Source organism: Canis lupus, chromosome 8 (genome assembly GCF_003254725.2).
Source record: "Canis lupus dingo isolate Sandy chromosome 8, ASM325472v2, whole genome shotgun sequence".
In the NCBI taxonomy this organism is placed as follows: domain Eukaryota; kingdom Metazoa; phylum Chordata; class Mammalia; order Carnivora; family Canidae; genus Canis; species Canis lupus.
In genome coordinates this window covers 66,660,455-66,682,539 of record NC_064250.1, presented here as the reverse complement: position 1 = coordinate 66,682,539, position 22,085 = coordinate 66,660,455, and the positions used below count along the sequence as shown (strand labels likewise).

Genomic DNA, 22,085 nt, shown 5'->3' with positions numbered 1-22,085 from the left:
CCATAGCACCAGTGTGGGGAATTACAACGGCTTGCTCTGGGAATGCTGGTTAGCTTCCTGGCAAATCCCTCTGGTGTGGTTTTCAGGTCTGTACTGGGAGGGTCTAGACACCCTGGAATTCTGTTGCTTTGCATTCATCTAGTATTCCTTCCTCTCAGTCCTAACCTCAGAATTTGCCTGGAGCAAAGTTAGGATGATGATGGGTCACTGAGAGAGCTGAGCTCTACTTAGGAAGTGGGCTCCCTGTCAATGTTCTTAAGTCCATGATGTCTGCAGTATTCCAGTTTCTATAGCTGACAAGCTCAGAAATTAGTCACTTGCCTGAGATTTCATACTTGTTTTGGAAGAGCTGAGGTTATAACCTCCCTAGCTGCTCGATTCCAAAACACACAATCCTTTCCCCACACTATGAAATGGGCACAGATTTTCTCCAGCAGCCCCCAACCTTGTGCCTTTGCCCATCCCCTCTTTACACCATTGCCAGCATTTGGCACTTTCCATTTTGGTGAAAGCAAGTGAGTAAGTAGTTGATTCATTTGTCCATCCCCCTCCATCTGTACCTCCCTACAATCTCCATTCCATCCTCACCACTGGGAGAAAACACTGTATGTGTTCTGCTCCAACACTCAACATTTACTCAATAATCAGGATGGTAGGGAATACAGTTAAAGGAAACATCACATTTGCCCATAAGAGTCTTATAATATATTATGTCAGGTTACATGAAATTGCCAGCACTTGATTATTCTTGACAATTCCATAAATTTCATTCTAATAGTCAAATGAAAGGCAGAGAACAATCACTTAGTGAGTGCATGCTCTAAGTTAGGCCCGGTGTTAACATAGTGAATGAATCAAATAGTTCACCTTTTATAGCAGCCTGTGAACATCCTTGGAGCTGAGATTCACATAGATCATGCCATTTGGCCAAAGTCACACTTTTAGAAAGTGTTATAGCCGTTATGATCACCCTCATCTTCTCAGCTCTGAAAACTGTATCCACTTCCCTGTTGTAGAAGGGCAAGGCTCTACCTTCAGAATGACGAGGCTCAGTGGTGCTGGAGATTGCAGGTCCTAGGAAGTTAGTGGTTTGGATATTAATAATCAAGGGTGATAGTCAAAGTATTTTAAAGTCAGTAAAGCTTGGCCACTGATCCAGCAGAAATGACACTTAACCAAACAGAATGGATGCTGGCTTTAAACCACTAGAAAGGCCTTAGAGAGGATGAGCAACCTTCTGATCACAGAGGGTTTTTTTGTCTGTCATTTTTTCAGGATACTCCTACTAGTTTGGATGATCATTCAGCTAAATTTCACTCTTTCCCGACCCCACCCATACCACTGTGCATGTAGTTTTCTTCCTTCTCTTTGATGTTGGGCTTGGCCATGACTTGGCTTAGCCACTGGAATGCCATTGACACGATGCAATCAGACACCTTACATGTGCTTTCTCTTCTTTGGATTTATGTCTCAGTGTAGTTGGGGTGGCCACCTCTCCTTTAGCCTAGGACCAAGAGAAAGCCTGTATTGGGTGGACATGAATCCCATCTGCAGCCGAAAACCTCACCCAGCCAATACACAACATGCAGCCGAGCTGTCGAGATGAACCAAGTCCAGCTCATACACCAGCCACAGCAAACCTGAGAACAATGAGCATGAGAATAAAAGCTTAGTGTTGCAGGCACAAGGCTGGGATGGTTGGTTTTCAGCGTCATTGTTGTGATTGCTGCTCAAGGCAGGATGGTGAAGCCTGGGGTGTGTAGCCTTTGGGATTCCATCATTCTTTGTTTGGACCCATGTTCTATCACTTTTTGGCAGTGGGATCTTGGATCCCTTAACTCTAGACTCTGCATCTAGAAAATAGTTTTGTTTCTTTTTCCTGCAGGACATTTGCTTTAGGCAGGAGTTTCAACCAAGGTAATCATGATTGTGTTAATGTTTTAACTGTGTCAATGCCTAATACAAAATGCTCTAATGATAAAGTGATTATTGACATGGAGAGTCACTGCCATGGAAAGGAGCACTGATTTCCTCTGGACCCCTTGGAAGCCACTGTGACATTCTGTTATATTTCCTGTTTGCCATGGTGACCCCAGGGAGCATTGCTGCTAAAGACTAGGAGATGCAAGCATCAGGACAGAGAACATTTGTGATGCAGAGCCAGCACTTTGGATGGGCTCTGTGGGTGGTGTTGATAAAAAATAATATCAACTAGGGCCCACCCTAGCTGCTTGTGATTTTGGAGTATCTCCCTGGGCCAGGTGCTCTGCATGCATTATTTCTTCTATTCTTTGTCATCACACTCTGTGTGATTTTCCTCTGGGAAAGGGTTTTTTTTTTTTTTTTAATCCTTGTTTTTCAAATGTGAAAAACAAGGCTCAGAGAGGTTAACTGGCTTGCATAAGACCACACACCTAGTAGGTGCTGGAGTGAGAGTCGAATCCCAGTGTGACCCCATGTCCTTCCAACAGCACACGAAACACTTTTATTGTGGACTAAAGGCACATGTCTCCACAAAATTCACATGTTGAAACCCTAGACCCAGTAGAGTTCTAATCTGAGATAGGGCCCCAACAGAAGTAATCAATGTTATAAAAGGCCATAAAGGCAGCGGTGTGATCTACAGACTCACCATTCTTACAAGAAGAAGGTCCAGAAAGCTTTCTGTCTCTCCTTCTTGATGTCTCTCTCCCTCCCTCCTCATGCTTGTACCCAAAGAAAAGCCACGGAGGACAAAGTGAGAGGCTGGTCATCTGCACATCAGAAAAGCACTTGCAAGAGAAACCGAATTGATTGGAACCTTGCTCTTGACCTTCTAGACTCCGTAACAGGTAGAAAATAAATTTCCATTGCTTAAGCCACCCAGTCTGTGGCACCATGTTCTAGCAGTCTCAGCAGACGAACATGGCCTTAAAAACATTACATACAGGGAATGCCTGGCTGGCTCAGTCAGGAAAACATAGGACTCTTCATCTCAGCATCATGAGTTGGAGCCTCAAGGTGGGTATAGAGTTTACTTAAAAAAGATAAAATCAAGACATTAAATACATGTATTCGTTCATGCACCCCACCATTCCCAGGTCACAGAAGGCACCGGAAGGGTCAGTGTGTCCTGGTGTCCTCAACTCATGGGTGGGGATGACACATGGGGGGCAGCCAGGAAGATCTCAGGAACCAGGACTGACCTTAGCCTGACACCTTTTGTTCCAGGGAGACTGTTATCCAGGTTATACCTTGTTTTATTCTTGTGGTGATTAACTGCTTCTTCCGTGTCCATAACTACTGGTGAGCACCGATACATCCCCATCGGAGCTTGACTGGTTCCAGGTCCCTCTGCCTTCTGCAGTGCTGGAGGTGATCACTCTCCTCTTCATTTCCAGGTGCTGTGGTTTTGTTTTTGTTGTGTGTGTGCTTGTATCCTTCTTCATCTCCTAATTAAAGGGAAGTCCCTATCACTGGACAGTGTAGGGGCACAGATGGGACGAGGGATGGTGGGGAACATGAGAATGCCGCGGCCCACTAGCCACTGTCTCAGCGTTTGCATCTACTGAAAGGTGCACTTTGGGCCTAGAATGATCTGCATCCCATTTCAATGGACCCGGGCATCTCACTGGTCTGACTGTCTTGTTTGCAGAAAAAGCACAAAGGAAATGTGGCCGCAGTCAAATATGATCTATTTTCAAGCTGGACGGGAAAGAGAAAATCAAAGCAGGACAAGGTAGAAGGTGTAAGGGTGCCCACAGCAGACTCCAGTCTTCTCTAGAAGGGACCGGATGGTGTGCAGAGTCGGGGAGAAAGAGGAGAGGCCAACGTGCCTGTGGGTTTGCTGCCTTCGTGTTTGATGCTTGGGATGCTTCTATTTATAAATTTTGTACTCTCACATGGGACAATGAGAGAGACTTCTTTCCTGGCACGTCAAGTGTTTCATTTCCTTCTTTACATGTCTTTACAATTAAGGACATGCGCACCGATGCAGAGGCCTGGAAGTTGAACCCTGTTTCGCCGGCGGCCCACAGCAAGTGAATCTCACGGGAACTGGTTGTCTGGGAAGCAGAGGGGTCTTGGTCACAAAGGAGAGGAGCCACAGGACACGGGCCAGGAATCCCATGAAGAACGAGCATGACCACCGTTGCGGTCCACTGACCCTGGGACAGGCGCGTGTTCCGGGGTCACAGTCCCTGTAACCATAGTGATGGAGTGCCACCAGCTGTGCCACAGGCCTCGCTCATGCGTGAGGTCATTTAACGCCCACGTGCAATCTGTGAGGTCAGAGCTGACTCACCATCATTCAGATGAAGGAACCCGAGAGAGAGTCTCTGGAATCGTGTGTCCGAGGCCACACGGCAGAACCAGGGTGGGAGCCAGGACCATCGGACCGGACTCAAGATTTACATTTCCCATCCCTCCCCCACCTCAGACTCACCCAGAAGCTGAGCAAGGCGGGGAGGGTGGTTCTGAGCACAAGGAGCTGAGTGTGTTTGTTGTGGCAGGAGGTTTAGAAAAAAAGAAGGAGCAGCAGTAATTATTTTACAGTGAAGGATGCCAGCAGACAAACCAGAGGAGATACAGTGACAAAGTATTAAAGCAACGTTGAATGCAAAAGTGACTACTTTTTAGGGCAGAGGAGCCAAGCTCATGGCTCTGTGGGATGGTAAGGCTGTCACCCAGAGAAGGGGGTGGGGGTGGCTTTAGCAGCCACTCCTCAAACACTCCACCCTGTGAGTTCCGGCTGCAGGAGGCCAAGCTGCCGCCAAGAATGCCCTCTTCTGGTGAATGTTCATGCAGCCCCGGACAGCAGCGAGGAGGCCTGAGACCCGAGCTTTCCAGATCCTGGGGAGATCTGCTATCAGACACCGTTGTGCCGAAGCAAATATCACTCCCCTCTCTTTGCCTTTAGCCCCCAAACTAACGAGAAGTAAATCATTCTAAGAAGGGAAGCTGTACCATTGTATAGAGTTTGCTCTCCCCCCCTTTTTTTTAACCCCGAATAATGCTCTCGATGTCATCTGTATATTTATGATAGCTCAAAGACATGGGTGTGTGGATCTAATTAAAAATGTGAAAGGGTTTAGCAGCCTGCTGCTTCCCTGCAACTCTCTGCTTGCCAAATCTTGGCAGCCGTGTTGAAACGGAGCCAAGTGTTTAGTGTTCAGCTGAACCGCTGCCAGCCGAGCGCTGCATTGTGGGGCCGGAGCCGGGAGGTGCTGCAGGAACGTGAGCTCGCAAGGGGAAAGGCTCTGGGCAGAATCGGGGACCCCCCCCCGCCACCCTCTGCACGGGAGCCAGTGGGCCAGGAAGCCAGCCGGGTCTCGCCGCCTGCCCAGCCGGGTCCCTGGCCCTTCCCGGTGCCAGGCAGGATGGTGAGGTCACCTCGGAGGTGGGTCAGGGCTCCAAAGCACTAGGTGGGAGACTGTCCCAACAGCCTTCACTGTAATGTCGTTGAAATTGGGCCTCTTTAGAGGAGGAAGGGTCCCCGGCTTCCTTTCGGCAGCTGGGTGGGTGCTGACAGCTGTCTCCTGCCGGGTTCCCAGGGAGTTCTAGGAGCCTCCACTGCAAGGCTGAGCTCCCTCGATGCCTCCACAAGTGGTCTGTGTCTTCTCTCCGCAGAAGTAGAGTGTGGCATAGGGTTTCCCCAGACCCTATTGTGCACTCACATCACTTGGGGGAGCCTGTGATGATGCAGGTTTCCGATCCAACTGGGAAAGGGGAGAATTCATTCTGCCGAGATCAGAACTTGCTGGAAGTGCTTCTGTGCTCAGTTACGAATTCAGACTCTAACACTCATGCATTCGGGGTTGCTGGGCTTGGTGATTCAGAGCCGGCGTGAAGGCTGGGGGTGGTTCAGAGAGCTCAGTGTTCTCCTCAATATGAAGAAAGCTAAGTAAAACAAAAGCACGGCAAAGATGCAGATTACATGGTATTTCCTCAAAATGCACCAACTATGGAAAAATTAAAGAGGCAAAAGGACTCATTCTTTCTGTACAGAAACATTCCCCTGCAGAGAGCGAAAATCCAGGTCTAAAAAGAGCTGCTAAGATACTTGGGGGGTGTGTGTGGATATGTTCCAGGGGCCAAGTGGAGGATGAAAGAAGGTTTTGCCATTTAATCGTATATGGCATGAAAAATATACTGATTTTTCATGATCGTGTGTGATGATATATTTCTTTTGTAATAGAAAAAAATAAGAGGAAGAAAAAGCAAGACTGCCTTGTATAGGGAGTCTGGCAATGACCTGTTCTTAGGGTAGACCACTGTGTAAATAGAACATTAACTTTTTTTTTTAATTATTTGAGAGAGAGCAAGAGCAAGAGAGATCATAGAGGAAGAGGAGGAGGGAGAAGCAGACTTGCCGCTGCGCAGTGAGCCCAATGTGGGGCTCGATCCCAGGACCCTGAGATCATGACCTGAGTTGAAGGCAGAGGCCCAACGGCCACCCAGGTGCCCCAGAACACGAACTTTGAACTCAGTCTATCCTGGAATAGAATCTGGGTTCCAGCACTGAGCTCAGGAAAGTTATCTGACATTGGTCCACCTGCAGAATGGCATGGTGGGGCCTTCACTGCAGGAGCTGCTGTGGGACCCATATGTGAAGGGGTTCATACCCAGGTGGCTTCGAAGGGCACTGTGCAAAGCCTCAGCCCCTCCCCCATGGGGCCAGGGCCACTACCCCTGATAGAATTTCATCCCGGCAGACAGCTCCTAAGCACAAATACCTTCTAAAATCTCTGGATGGGAGCTAATCACTTCGGAAGTCACTGAGCCACCTTTCATGATATCAGAGGAGCCTGAAAAAAAATGAGACTCTGGGGAATGACAGAAAATTTTCTTCCTTTGCGAATGGCAAATTTAGACATATGAAAAGTTTAAAATGACATGCCAAATAAATCCAAAGTCGTCATAATTTAGCCAGTCACTTTCATTATGAGACAATGCAATGCACAGAGTCAGTGCTATGGAGGGAGATGCAGGTCGTTTGGCCCACGTACAACTAGGGGGCTGATATTTTCTTAAAATCCTAAGTTGGCATGGCATGTCGCTCGCCTAGTGGTTTGGATTATGCAGAACTTACTGTTTCTTTCACAGAGTGAGAGGCCGTTTGCTACTGTGATTCCTAGGATTTTTCTAGGAAGATTCCACTCTAAGAGACTCATTCCTACCATGTGGGCAGGTGACTGTCTAAACCACTGAGGGAAGATACTCAAGGTAAACATCTAATTAATTAAAGAAAACCTCTCCCTCCACTCCGACCTTGTCAATATCCTTCAATTGAGAAACACACACACACACACACACACACACACACACACACTTTTCAAAATTCCTCAGGTCATCAGGTCGTCTCACCCAACTGTCTGCATTAATTCTACAAACCTTAAACCGACACACTCCCTTCAAATGTCTATACGACCACAACCCCTCCACTCTCCTAAGCAACATTTGCTCCAACTTAATATTCTGGTGCTTTCGGGAACAACATTTAAAAATAAACCATTTTGGCACATTGTCAAAGTCTTGTCTAAATTCCTTCATGACAACCACCCTAAGTGAGATTTTGAAAGCCAACAGGAGTTGGGGGTGGGGAGTGAAAGGAGTCCCCCGTTTAGAGTTATCATTTCAGACAATGTCAAACGAGGATGCATTTACTGATTCCCTCTCCCCCTGTCTAATTCTATCATGTTCATGGGGGGCATCATCACCCCACCCCCTGACTCCCACTGCCTGTATCTTCTTTGTCCTCTCTGTGGGGCCGAGCACCTGGGTTTGTTGGTGACGGGGCTCCTAAGTCCTGGGACACCCTTTGGCCCACGGCCAGGGCTGGCCACTGGAGAAAGAAGGAGTAGGCAGAGAATAGGCCTAGGGCAGGTGTTAAAATGTTGTTTCTGGTCCTCCATAGCAATCACTGCAAAACATTCTTGTCTGCTCCATTCCCATCAACAACCTGCTCTCCTTGGTCTGTTGCTAAGAGACCAGCCTGTTGTTTACAAGATCCTCGGTGCCGTAGACTTCCATAATTTATAATTTATTATCTTAGTGTCAAAACTTGTGTTGGTTTTTATTTTATTTCGCCATAGATCCAATAATTGTTAGATACAACAAAGGTCATGCATCTGCCCGTGGCACGGTTGCTGTTCGGATAGCATCCCCGGCCGCCCCTAAGTTTAGGTGCCGTGGAAGAAAATGCTATTATAAACTGAAGATGAATATCATTTTTGTCCATTAACTTTATGCATTATATGACTGCTCAGGTCAATGGATTCCCTCAAGATTTGCTCACTATTGAAAACATGTTTCTGTCCAACCAAGAAGGAAATGAATTGAAATGATTTCAATTATCCCAAGAAAGGAGTTGAGTCTTCTTGCTCTACACTTCAACACCCCCTAGCTCAGCTCGCCCATCCTGTTCCCAGAAAGTTCAGAGCCATGGACATTTACCTAGTGCTAGATATTACTCTCAAGCCATTGCCGGGCTTTGCAGGTGCACAAAACAGCCTTTGGAAAGTAGTCTCGACTCACAGGAAGTCAATCAATTCAGTAAGGAAGTGATGGCATGAAGAAAGGAAATCATTGAAGTAAAAGAGCTCAGTTGCAATACACCCACTTAAAGAAGAAGAGAAACTGTACACGTTTATAATCACGATCACTGCTAACCTTTAGTGGGCCAGGCGCAAGGCTGAGTGCGGAACCCAAAGAAACGGACAGAAATCTCCTGACAAACCTACAGGGAAAATTCTAGAATTAGCCCCATTTTAGAGACAACAAAATCGGGGCTTTGTGACCTTAGGTAAGTGGCAGACCTAAGCTCAAGAGGAGTGACTCTACAGGCATTAGTCTCACAGAAATGAGTAAAAATCCAGCATGGACTTAGCAGCTTATGGTCTATTAAAGAAGCATTCACAGACATTTGATGAGGCAGGGAAATTCACATGGGTTCCAAAACCCCATCACCACGTTATCTTTCTTTGCAGTCTTTAGAATCTCTCTAGAAACCACAGAGCATGTGAAATTTCTAGGAAGGGCATTTTATTTTCCCCATCAGAGGACCTGGCAAATTCTTATGGCATTTTACTGGGAATTAAATTTGTTGTTTTCCAGAAAGCAATTATGGCAATAATCCACACTAGCATATTCGCCACTCAATTCCTACCTACTTCCTGCTGGCGATATCATGCTGTGTCCCTGGCCAGGACATCCCATCCTGGAAGGATCATCGGGACCATTTCTGGTTGGGGTTGTTAGCTTCTTTTTCACTGCTGTGGTGGAAAAACATACAAACAGGTGAGAAACCATTGGCCATCTAAGAAGCAGTCAGCCTCTCAACCATTTTGCAGACCTATTTGATTTTCTTCCCCCAAGCAAGGAGTTGATTCTTACATTAAAGTGCAGACTCTTTAACTGGAACTCACAGATTTACCACAAGCAACAGGAAAGGGTGCACCTATCCCTCAACTCATCTTCTGACAAGAGACCAGAGCTTTGTGAAGGTACACATGGGGTCCTATTCATCTTGGTACCTGCATCCTACCTGTGTGCATCACTTACAGTTAAGGTTCAGAAATTGTGAGCTTAATTCCCTGCCTACCCTTAGCAAGCCCTGTGAACTGAGGTGGGTCTGTTAACTCTTAGATTCCTGCTTTCTATGTTTGCAAAAGCTAGGATGATAATACCACCTTCTTCACAAGGAAGACACAGTTAAAAGTAAACAGTGGACACAACACAAAATCAAGGGGCAGGGAGAGAACTATACAAAAGTGATTAATATCCTTACTGAAAGCTGGGCCTGCAATAACATGCCCGACCAGAGTTGCCTGTTGTTGTTGTGTGTGCAGCTGGGAGCATGTTGTCCGTGTTACTATACCAACACCAGGAAGCATTGGAGATCGGAGGTGGAATGCTTGGGCTTTCTCCTGTCTATCATTCAGGGCATAATGGAGGAGACAAACGTGTAAATGATTATTCAGAAATATATACCCACTGCTGTGGAGACCCAGATTGAGATGTGACCTTGGAAAATGTCGTGTTTCAGCCTCATTTTTCTTATCTGTAAGATAGGGACATAACTGCCTTGTCAACTTGAGTATGAAGAGAAGGGTGCTACCTGCTATCTGTCACCTAGGAGATACTCAATAAATATGGAGGAAGAGAGATGAGGAGTGTCAATGGCCCACCCCAACCATTACCTCTCCCCCAGGGGCTTCTAGGAGAGATTTTTATTCACTGATAAAAACTAAAGGTAATCAGAACACAGTCTCACCAGCCACCCTTGTGGGGGTTTCATCAAGGCCAGCAGGAACTGTCAGAGTAGTAAGGCACATACTGATTCCAACTCAACTAACTTTTAGCCTCTCTTTTGGTCCATAGCGATTCAGCAAGCTGAAAAGTCAGGAAGTAGTGGGGTCAGCCTACTGTTTTGCCAGCATAATGCTCAATTCTAAGTGTGATCAATGATGGAGAGAGTGCTGATATAAAGAAAGGAAAAGCCCCTTGGGAACCACATGAGTTGGGCTAGAAATTCAACTCAGCCATTTTTAAATTCTGACCATGAGCAAGTAATTAACCTTTCTGAGGGTAACTTCATCGTGTTGGCATTAACACTGATTGATCACATGGGTGAAGCTCCTGGAACACAGGGGATGTTCAGTGGAAGGCAGTTGCCCTCCTTTCCAAAGACCCTGGAAGACGGATAATGCTGACACAGGATGGGCCATGGTCTGGGGTCTCTGACCTAGCTATAGGGGGTCACATAGAAATTCCACTAAGATTGGATTATCCCTTTACTTCCTCTCAATTCCTGCCATCTGACTGATACTACTGCCCAGGGGTTTTTGTTTGTTTGTTTTAAAGGAAATATCTACTGGATGGGAATTGTCAGAATGAAGTTCACCCTAAGTGAGCTACTCCTTACCCACCTCTAAAACTATCATCCTCCTTTTTTTTCCCCCAGAAAAGCAGAGTCTTCCACACAGATGCCCAAGACATGCACCAAGACATCATGGGTGACCTAGCTCCAGGAAGCCCCCACCCCTGCATCTCCTGCATTACCATCTGAAGCCTATTGATTCTCTTTCCTAAAAAGTCCTTCCACACAGATCTGTAGTTTTCAGGGCAGTTACTAAGCACATGATTCTAGACCAAGATAACCCATGTTCCTTACCTTCTTATAAATCTCTAAGGGTCTCCATCTTTAGCAAGGAAAGCCTCAAGCCTCTTAGCACAGGCTCCTGCTTCCAATCCCCATCTGTCCCATATCCTCTCAGATACTTCCTCACAGACACGAATTTTAGGATGTGCAGCACACAGTCACTTCTCATTTTTCAAGCATGTCACGTTGGGCCATGATTTTGTGACTTTGCACATTTTGCCCCTCTTGACTGATGTGACTTCTCTTTTCCCAGTGAATTCCTGTTCAGTCTTCAAGACTCAACCTACATGTCACTTCATCTCAGAAAATTTCCTGTCTTCTCTGGGTTGGTCAATAATCTAAGCTTGTCTTATTCATTTCTGTATCAATAAAACGTGACACATGGTAGCATCCTAGCACCTATGCAACTGGGTTTTGGTTTTCTTCTTGTGTCTCCAAATACTCTCCTCACTCTTCTTTCTGGGACTGTCTTTCTCCACCAGTCATTAGCTGTTGATGTTCCTCAGGGCTGGCCATATGGCATTTCAAAATATCAGAATAATAACTCTTTACATTGTGTCTTGGTAATCCATCTGCTCCCCTGGCTGCACTATCCACTCAGATGCTGACGCTTTCCAGAATTGTAGCTCCAGTCCTGCCTCTCCCTACACCCCGGATCTTTCCATTCATGGATGTGATGGTTGTCTAGAGACTTGAGTATTTCACAGAACCCTCAAACTCAAAGCTTTGAACTGATTTTACTTTTATCTCCTTATGTACCCCTAAATCCTTATTCATTTCAATACTCCCTCATTAGTGGCATCACCATATGCTCAATGTCCAAATGATTCTACCCAAAAAACAACTTCCCTCTGTCTTGTTAAACAACAAAGTTTTGGGGTACCTGGATGAATCAGTTGATTAGACATCTGACTCTTGGTTTTGGCTCAGGTCATGATCTCAGGGTCCTGAGACTGAGCCCCACATTGGTCTCTGCATTCAATGGAGAGTCTGCTTGAGATTCTTTCCTTCTCCCTCTGCACCTTTCCCAGCACTTGCTCTCTCTCTCTCAACTCTCTCTCAAAAATAAATAAATAAATAAATAAATAAATAAATAAATAAATAATCTTTAAAAAACAAGGTTGTGGGATGTTTCCTGTACAATAGTTTTCAAATCTGTTCAGCCTCCCCAATCCAACACTATTCTCCATCATCCCCTTGGTCAAGGCCGCCATTGTCTCTTTTCTGTACTTCTGCACAAACTCATAACTCATTCCCTGCCTCTATTTATTTTACCCCCACCCATCCACCATCTAATAGCCAGGATGGTGACTCTAAAGTACTAACATCGTCACGCCATTTTTTTTTTCTATTTGAAATTTTCCAAAGGTTCTCCCGCTCTTTTGTGGGTTTCAAAGCTTCTGTGTGGTTCACAAAGATCTGGATTTCTGCGTCTTGCTTCTCTGAACCCTGTAGCCATGTTGGATCACTCAATTCCGCACTGGACTCTGTTCTCTCTGGGTCTCAGTCTGCTCATATGCTGCCTTCTTCCCAACCTTACCTAACCCCTAGTCAACCTTCACACATCAGCATGTGGTTTACTTCTTGGAGAGTTTCTTCTCCTTTGTCTATCATTCAACTGTCAGTACCATGAATGAATGTGTGAAATAAATGGAAATATGTATATTTGTACAAATTATTTATAGTTTCCTTTTTTCTTGAGATCAACTTGCCAAAATTCTGCCTCAAAAGTGCTCTTCTTCCTCACCGATCTGATTTCTTGTTCTCTCTCCTTGGATAATCCCTGAGTTCACACTTTCAGAAATGTGCTTGTGTTCTCTTTGAAGTTCATTTAGGAACTTCTTCCAAAGAGGTACTGTATAGCCTATCACAGCAGTAAGAAACTTAGGGGTATAATTTTTATTCTCAAGGCTCTGTTTGTAGAATATACATATGATTGGTCAACATAAATCAAGCTTTTTATTTTATGCCACACTATCAGAGTAAACAATGATGAACTATATATCTCAGGAGATCCTCCAAGCTCTTTTTGGCTGATCACAAATGGTTCCTCTCTTCCAAAAGCATTTTGACGGTTTCTAACAGTATATTTTGATTGGTTCCCCAACTCTGAGCTCTTCCTAGGAAAATAATTTCCCAGTCTTGTGTGTGTGTGTGTATTTTTTTTTAAACAGTGTTTCTGCCAAGCAACCTGCCTTTTAGCATCTTACATTTGGTCTGGGTTTTGCAATTCTAGACCCTTGTGCCAGAGAGAGCAAATCTTCTAGCCCTTTGATCTTCACGATCATTCAATTATCTTTCTGGTCTCCTTCTGTTGTCATTTAGGGTAAGTACATACAGTCGGTCTTTGTATCTGTCCATGAAAGGTAATCTCACTCTTCTTCTAATTATTTTTGGATCCCTTGGCTAAATGCCCTCCAATCTGCATGCATCCTTCTCATACCACATAGTCCACATCTGCAGAGCTTTGCCCAGGTGCAGTCTGCACAAAACTACAAAGCCAGAACTCACAGCCCTTCTCCCTCCACCAGAAAGCACAATGACCCTGAAAGTGCTGTTACCTCCAGCTCAGCTTGTTGAACAAATCCCTCAGTCCTCTCGAGCTGGTACCTCTTGAGTGCCAACTGTTGGTCACTCTCCTCCTGAGTTTTCTTCACAGATTTCCTCTTCACTTGAAAGCATCATGTTCTATTTTTTAAAAAAAGATTTTATTTATTTATTCATTCATGAGAGATAGAGAGAGAGGCAGAGACACAGGCAGAGGGAGAAGCAGGCTTCATGCAGGGAGCCCGACGCGGGACTTGATCTTAGGTCTCCAGGATCACACCCTGGGCCGAAGGCAGCACTAAAGCACTGAGCCACCCGAGCTGCCTGAAAGCATCATGTTCTTTAGTTATTTCAGCTTTCAGGTTTGACTGTTTTATAGTCAACATGTCTTTATTTAAAAATTACAAGAGCCCTTACTATTCTTGCTTCTGCATGGGTAGCTTTTTGCAATGCCTGAACAGGGCTTGAGGGAAACACAGTATCTTGCTGTACAATTTGACTGCTTAAATGAGGAGAAAGGATGAGAAATGTCTCTGTGCCTCAAGACAACACATCTTTTCTTTTTCCGTTCCTCACTCAGCCCTAGTGAGTGCTTGTCCTTCCACAGAGCACTGTCCTTCCACATTTCAGTTAATGCTTTTACATAAATACTGTTGCATATACTTTCAAAGTAAATCTTTTAAAGTAATGGTCAGTGTATTATAGCAAAATGAGCATGAGATTTGATGGTAGGGAGCTCGGGTCTACTTTCTTTCCTATAGTTTAGTAGGCTTACCCTTGTCTCCTTTTTATGCCTTAGCATCCTCATCTGCCAAATGGGTAGATGATATAACTTCAGTCTGTTATAGAAAAATAGTTAAAAATGACTCCAGAAGTTTTTAGTAAACTCTAAAGTGTTCTGTAAACACCTCAGATAACCTTCAGAAAAGTCTAGTACGTAAAGTCTGAGACCTTTCTATTGTTATAGAGGCAACTTCTAATCAGTTTAAGTTGTTAAAATAAAAATGGAGAGGAAATTTGGTTAAGATAAAATGAGATCTCAAACATGGCAAAGTGTTGTTTTTTTTATGGCAGAAAATCTAATATTGTTGGAGTTAGTCGTGAGAAACCGTACCTGTAGCTGGTAAGTGTGTGAGTAGACCCATTGTGTTCACATATGTTGGGGAATCAAGAATTCTATAATAAAAATACTGTCCTTCCAGGGCTCATACTGGAACTGGGGCTATCATAAACACATTAAACAAGAGGATTTAGTTAGAAATTAGAGTATAGCTTTGTTGGTATCCAGAGAATGGTGAGAGATGGAGAAGAGAAGACTGTAGAGCATCACAGAAAAGTTCTTAGAGGGGTGTGGTTCCATCAGAGTCCTGAGGGCTACATAGAGCAAGCAGAGAGAATAGCAGAGGGCATTTCTGTGTGAGGCACCCAGAGGAAATTGAGAGAACAGAAAGGGGTGTTTACCGAGAGATTGGTTAGCACATTAACTGGTAATAACATTGGTTGGACTTTGAAAGTCAAATTCTGCAGCAACTTGATATGTTTCATCAATGGGGGTGCGGGGAAGATTGGAGGGTGGGAATACCTAAAATAGTTCACCTTGAAAATGAAAAAAGTCATTCTTCCTGAATTTAAATTTAAATTTATTTTGAATTAAATGTAAATGTAAATAAATCACTGTGCTGGGACATATACCCCTTTGTCCTAAAAGACTCTCTTCTATGTCCATCTTTGCCCTGCTTACTCCTTAGCACCCCTCCGGATTCAGGAAGGAGTCATCCTCTCCTCCAGCCTCACCCCAGTCCCTCTCCCCAGCCCCTAGCCAGGTGGCTGACCCAGTGTGGCCTGGACATGCCTCATCGAAGCAATCGTTACCCTATCCCATAGTTCACAGTTTCATCCTACACTGTGACCCTCCTCTTTCCATCTTCAACTTTATTATAGTCTCATCATTCATGTTCAGTGACTTTTACCTTCTCTGTGCACCTCTTCCTATACACTGTCTCCTCCCATGAGTATAGGCTGTCCACAGATGCTTAGGAAACCTTTGCTGGTATCTTCTCTGGTCACCTAGCCAAGTAGAGACTCCAGTGTTCCCTCACCACTGTCTTTACTCAGCAACGTTAAGAACACCAGGTAGGCTGAACTAGGAATTCCCTTGGTTTTAACACAAAATATGGTCAGTTTAAATGGCCTAATTGTCCTGGCTAAATAGCTCTCCCCTGGGATAAGTGAAAATGCTCTTTTAGTCTGGCTAACAATTCTGAGCCTCTGGGCCCCCTGGGTTCCCCGTGGGCGGATGGTGGGAGTCCATTAGCCAGCTCACCTCCTGCCCTTTCTGGTCTCACCTGGACCCTATCACCTGTGTCTGGGCCGTCTCAAGAGGTCCACGCCTGCCTCTCTCTAAGCTTCAGCCATAGATGGAGAGGTTCAAGCAACTGCCTTCCTTAATGCAGTGAGTCTTGCCTTGATTAGAATATGAGGAGGAACTGGTGTGACTACTTCAAAAGGAAAGATATAGATAAATAATAAAGTAGTTTATAGGGAGCAGTGAATGGGAGGAAAATAAAGTTTAAGCATCAGACCTCTTTAGTTTAAGATTTTGATGAGCTATATGGCTGTTGTATGTGATCTGATCTGTCAGAACACGAATTTCCTCATGTTGTGAGGAATGGGGACGCTAGCCCCTATCTTACAACAATGCTATCAGGGTCAGAACTGGGTGTCGGTGAAACATCTGCCAAAGCACCAAAAAATGGAATCTACTGCAACCACTGTTATCTTACTAAACACAAGGAGCTTCAGAGTTTAGATTCACAATCTTATGAGGACCCCAAATCCTTGAAAGGGGATGATCTTATTTTCTATAACTGTTAGAAGTGGTGTCAATCTTCTATGAACGTTCCAGAACCAATGACTTGAGGGGACACTGAGACACCTTTTTTCATGTTAAGTGTCTGCTGGGTACAGAAAAGGAAATCTGAAAAAAAAAAAAAAAAAAGAAAAGGAAATCTGTTGAAAAAGAATGAGCAAGCCTTCTCACAGTGGCCACTCTTAACAGTATTAAGCCATTTCTCTGGATGATAAAGAAACAACAGGAAAAATGAACCAATTCATGGTAGATTTTTATCCTAGGAGAGAAGCAATAAACCCTATTCCTCCTTTTGTCAATTCCTCTTCAATTTAAAGAACTAACTGCGGCTCATAAGAACTGAATTTGTTTATTGATTAATCCATGCCTACATGGTACTTGATACTATATGATACCATCACACTGAGATACAATTTACCCCAAACTGTATGTGTCTAGTCATTTTAAATGTAGAAATGAGGTAATTATAGCCAGAAGTATTCATTAAAATTTGAAAGTAGATAAATAAAAGGGAATGCTACTATCTAGTCATTAAAATTCTGCAAATAAAATGTGAAAAAAAGACATAACGAAATCCACACCCTTCCTATTATCTACCTCCTTTTTATTTTTTATGAGTCAGACGTGACCTCTCTAGAGAATAGTTATTTCTTACCTCCATGATCAAGGTGGAGCAGGTTGTGGGGGAGCCAAGTGTCCACCTGGGAGAGGGTCACAGTCCCTAAAGCAGAAGGTGTGGTTCTATCATCTGTAATTTTCATCAGAAAACTAACTAGAAGACTATAGATTAGACACTGTTTGTTGGATAACAGGAAGGGAGAGACTCATATCAAGATTAAAGAACAACGTGTATTTCTTAAAAAAGTTAAAAGGAATGCAGCACACATATGTCTCCGCGAGTGCAGTGTGACTTTCTACATGTCAGTGTTGCTGGAAGCCTGAGGAAAGGGGAGAGGGAATGGGTGCTGAGGCCACTCATTGTTAACAAATTCCTCAGTGAAACAGAAAAAGACAGGTTAATGGTTAGTTGTCTCTGTGTGGGTGGTTGCAGGTGGAAGGGCAAAGCAGAGCAATGGTAAAATTTCAACATCAGCAGAAAAACACAGGCCACATGAGCTCGCCTCAGACCAGCTGATTCCCACAGTGAATTCACCAGGGAAAAGGGATTTAGAGGCAAGATCTCATTACTAATTTTGTTTGAAACCCACCTGTGAACACAGTAAAAGAAATAATCCTTGGGATGGGGGGGGTGACTGTGTGCTCAGGTGTAGACAGTTCTTAACCCAATCGGCTGCTTAACTTTGAGGCTAATAAAACACGAGTTCTTCTACATAAAGTGAATATGAACACAGCTAGAAACCCAACCATAAGGCTGCTGATGGTCACCCCAGGTCAGCTTGCAAAACTGATGTGGGTCACTAGTAAGCAAATGGCACTGAATGATGAAATAGAGTGAACTGTCTAAAGAGGTGAATAAACTTGGAGTAATTTCCTCCACCCTATTTTTATAAAGGGTCGTGCACCTGTTAGGACTTTCTTTGGATTAAATGTATCTACTCAGTGTTATCCGAATAGTTCAGAGTTTCCTGGCTTCATTCAGGTGAGGCTTGATCAAGAATTTCAATCATGTCACAAGGACCATGTTCTTCTGGGTCTCTTCTTTTGGTCCATTAATGTTGATGCCACCCCAGGCTCTATGCCATGGTTTCTGGGAACGCCCAGCTCTCCCTTCATCAGAGTAAAATGTCTCCAGTCCTGCTCTTCACATCTTTCCATCTCTCTAGCCACAAATGAATGAAGGTCTGCTTCAGTAGTTCCCTCTGGGAGTCAGTCTCCAAGATGGGCCACAATGATCCTATATCTTGATATTTAGAATCTTATAAATGTCCCATCCCTGAATAAGGTTGGAAGTAGTAATTTAATGATTGAGAGGTTGTGTCCAAGATTAGATTATGATTGGTGATGACTTTCCTCTTGTCTTTATGTACCTTCTGTTATTCTTCTCACTTACTTGCTGTGGATAAGCAAGCTGCCATGAGGTGAGCTACCTTACAAAAAAACCTATATGACAAAGAATGGAGGATGGTCTCTAACCAATAACTAGTAAGGAACTGAGGCCCTCAGCCACCAGCCTATGATGATCTGAATCTTCCAATAACTGTGAGTGACCTTGGGAGCAGACCTTTCCCCAACCAAGACTAGACATGGTGACAGGTCCAGCCAACACCTTGAAGCAGCCTCTGAGTAACCCTGAGACAGAAGCTGCAACCATACCATATTTGATCCCTCACCCACAGAACCTGTGAGATAATAAATGTTTATTGTTTCAGCCAATAAGTTTGAGATCACTTGTGATGCAGCGATACCCAGTATACTACCACCAAGGAGAAAGGATGCTTCTCTTGCCCAGAGGTCTCAACTAATACATCCCTGATTCTCGTTGTTTGTGAGTGCAGTATGTACATCTCCAGATGCATTGCCACAAGTCAAAGATACTCATTTGTGAGACCTGGGTTTGTAATCACAGAAGCAGGCCTCTAGTTGTTTTACTTACTAGCTGTGTGCTTGGGGCCATCCACCTACCTATTTTAAGCCTCATCTTGTAAATCTGTACAGTGGTATAGGGGCCTCAAACCATGTCTCTCAAAGAGATTTGACCAGCTCCCAACCCCTGGTACTAATAAATATAACTTTGTTTGGAAATGAGGCCTTTGCAGACATGAAGATAAGAGCATTCATCCTGTATTTAGAGTGGACCTTACATGTGTGACTGGTGTCCTTGTAAGAGAAAGGAGATGTGAGACACAAAGACTCAGAGCGGAGAAGGCATGAGAAGATGGACGTAGAGACAGCTGAAAGCCACAAGCCAAGAACTCCAGGGAGGGCCAGTTGCTACCCATAGCCAAGAGAGGGGCATGGAAGAGGTTCTCCCTCAGAACCTACAGAAGGAAGAAACTGCTGACACCCCAATTCCAAGACTCCTGGCCTCCTGGCCAATGAGGAAATAAAGATCTCTTGTTTGAAGCCACTCAGTCAGTGATACTTTCCTATGACAGCCCTAGGAAACAAATCTGAATGGTTAATATGGTCTATACATTGTAAGTTTATGGATACAGAAGTCTATATAAATTTACTGACCTAATGGTCAGTGCACTGCCGGTTACTTATCCCTCACTCCAGTGGTATGAAGTGTGCCAAGGAGGAACTTCAATGCCAAAGACTGGGCAGGCTTTAAATCTGATGGAAAGACATGGAATACCAAGTTTGAGAGCGTACGTGTAGACATGGTGACAGCTTAAGATGTGGATCAGGTGAGAGAGACAGAGAACATGCACACCTGTCTAGCACACGATAGATTTACAATAAATGCTTCTGATCCCAAGGAACCATACCTTTGGTCTTCCTTCACTGACTCATTCTGCTGCCTGGCTCCAGGCTGCTCCACCAATCACTGGACTGGCACTTCCAGTGAAATATATTCACAGAATAGATATGAAAAAATGTTCAATCACATTCCTCTTCACTGGCTGTTCTGGGAAGAGCAGCAGAGAAGGAAGTCAAAGTCAATGGTTTACATTGAATCCACAGCTTCTCTTGGGCAGTTGACAAGAAATGTGTCCATTTCATATTTGTCCTTAAATTCTTTAGACATCCCTCAATGTCTGAAGGACAAACTCCAGGCTCTTATGGTCTGCACCACTTTCTCACTGGCCCCATCCCCCATCACTCCCCCCCTTATATTTTAGTTTCCACAGCACAGCGTTACCTGTCCTGGCAGAAGTAGGCTTTGCCTTTTCACATACTGCGCCTTGGTTCCTATGATTGCCAACAACTAGAATTTTCTTCCCCACTAACTTTTTATTGTAGCCTGTCTTCTTTTTTTTAACAAATTTTTTCATCCTTCATTCCCTGCTTCCAAATCCTTGGCTGTCGCTGACCTTTTGACTGTCTCCATAGAGTTGCCTCCACATTCCAGAATGTCCTATAGCTGGAATCCTGCGTTATGTAACCTTTTCAGGCTGACTTCTTTCACTTGGCGGTATGCATTTAAGTTTCTTTCATGTCTTTGCAAAGCTAGATAGCTCATTTATTTTTATTACTAAATAATATTCCATTGTAGAGATGTGCCACAGTTCATTTAACCATCTACCCATTGGAGGACATCTCAACTGATTCTATGTTTTAGCAGTTATGAATAAAATGCTGCTATAAATATCTGTATGCAGGTTTTTATGTGGACACAAGTTCTCAACGGTTTTTCTTTTAAAATTCAGCTCAGATGCCTGGAGGAAGTTCCAGGGAGCATTGCCTGATTCCTACAGGCTGGGAATGTGCCTCTCCAGAGAGCAGCACAGTACCTCTCTCTCTCTCACCATGATACTTGTAAGAGGGCGTTGCACTATTTGTCTGCCAGCATCCTTGGTTAGACAATGAGCTCTAAACTAAAGAGGTCATTCAGTTCATTTTCAACAACACCTAAATTAAGAAGTTAAAATAGATGTCCTGGCCCAAATTTGGCCTGAGCTTTCATTCCCCGAACTCAGCCCAGGACTTTCTGTCTAGTATCTCTGAATAGTCAATCCTTGAAGATAGTTGGTCTGAGAGGTCTCTGCTGAGTTATGTCTTCTGGGTCACGTCTAAGAGTGGTATCGGTCCTTGGTGAGGAAAGGCAGGACTACAACACCTGATGAGTTCACAAAGGAGGGGAATGGTGGATGAGCTGTAGCCTACTAGGAATAAACACTGGTGTCATTTGTCCTGAGGGCAAATTAGCCCATCACCATTCTGGGAAGGTTAGAGGAACCACAGAGAAGAAAAAGAGAAAGAGAAAATAAAAACAAAATAAAACAAAATGCAAGAAAACACTGTACAGATGTTGGGATGTAACACAAATTTGCCTCTGAGTTTCCTGATAGCCCAAGCAAAGAGGGAAACATGATGAATTATAACCCATAATGGTCATCAGATTAGAGGAAGAAAGAATGCCCACACCAAGTAGGTCTTCATAAAGGGATCTATGTCATGACAAAGCCTCCTTATTCTAATAGCAACAAATCATCTGATATTTGTCCTATTATGCCTAAGTGTAGGCAGATGAGATGATACTGTACAAAGTCTGTCTTTGGATGTATAAGCTGTGTCTATATGGACAAAGGTGTAATATTGCTGGGTATGTCAGCCAAAACAGCCTGGCTCTGCTGAACCCTCAGCTCCCCACTGCATTTGGACCCCATCATATTGGAAGGTGCCAGAATGCTTTGACCCTATTGCAGCAGTGGGGCTGGCCAGCAGGAGGAGCCTGGACAAGCCAGTTTGCAGGCCTTCCAATATTGGTCAAGGCGGTCAACCAATGCCAGTGCTGTCTGCTTCCTGGGCTCTGGAATAATCAAACACACATGTCTGGGGCTCAACTGATCCGGGACTAAAATGAAGATAGAGACTTCCATAGATTTATTCATTTTATGGGAAAAATCATATTTCAGTGAGGGTGAGGGACAGCAAGACAGGGGTCCCAAAAGTACATTTTGT

At 44.3% G+C, this 22,085-nt stretch overlaps 1 long non-coding RNA gene across 11 annotated transcripts; it reads right to left on the bottom strand.

The window, feature by feature from the left end:
• Positions 1–634: 634 nt before the first annotated feature.
• Positions 635–20,724, bottom strand: LOC112657589 (uncharacterized). 11 transcript variants are annotated; one of them, XR_003135142.3, is made up of 9 exons: positions 20,323–20,724; positions 19,949–20,088; positions 19,695–19,793; positions 17,212–17,277; positions 14,463–16,664; positions 13,702–13,828; positions 9,150–9,251; positions 6,714–6,785; positions 635–5,877 (listed from the first exon to the last, which is right to left on the bottom strand). It is a non-coding gene; the product is annotated as an uncharacterized LOC112657589 (long non-coding RNA). The 11 variants fall into 11 exon arrangements; XR_003135136.3 differs by having other exon boundaries at positions 636–5,877; positions 9,146–9,251; XR_003135135.3 differs by lacking the exon at positions 6,714–6,785 and having other exon boundaries at positions 637–5,877; positions 9,146–9,251; positions 14,463–15,841; positions 16,471–16,664.
• Positions 20,725–22,085: the final 1,361 nt, after the last annotated feature.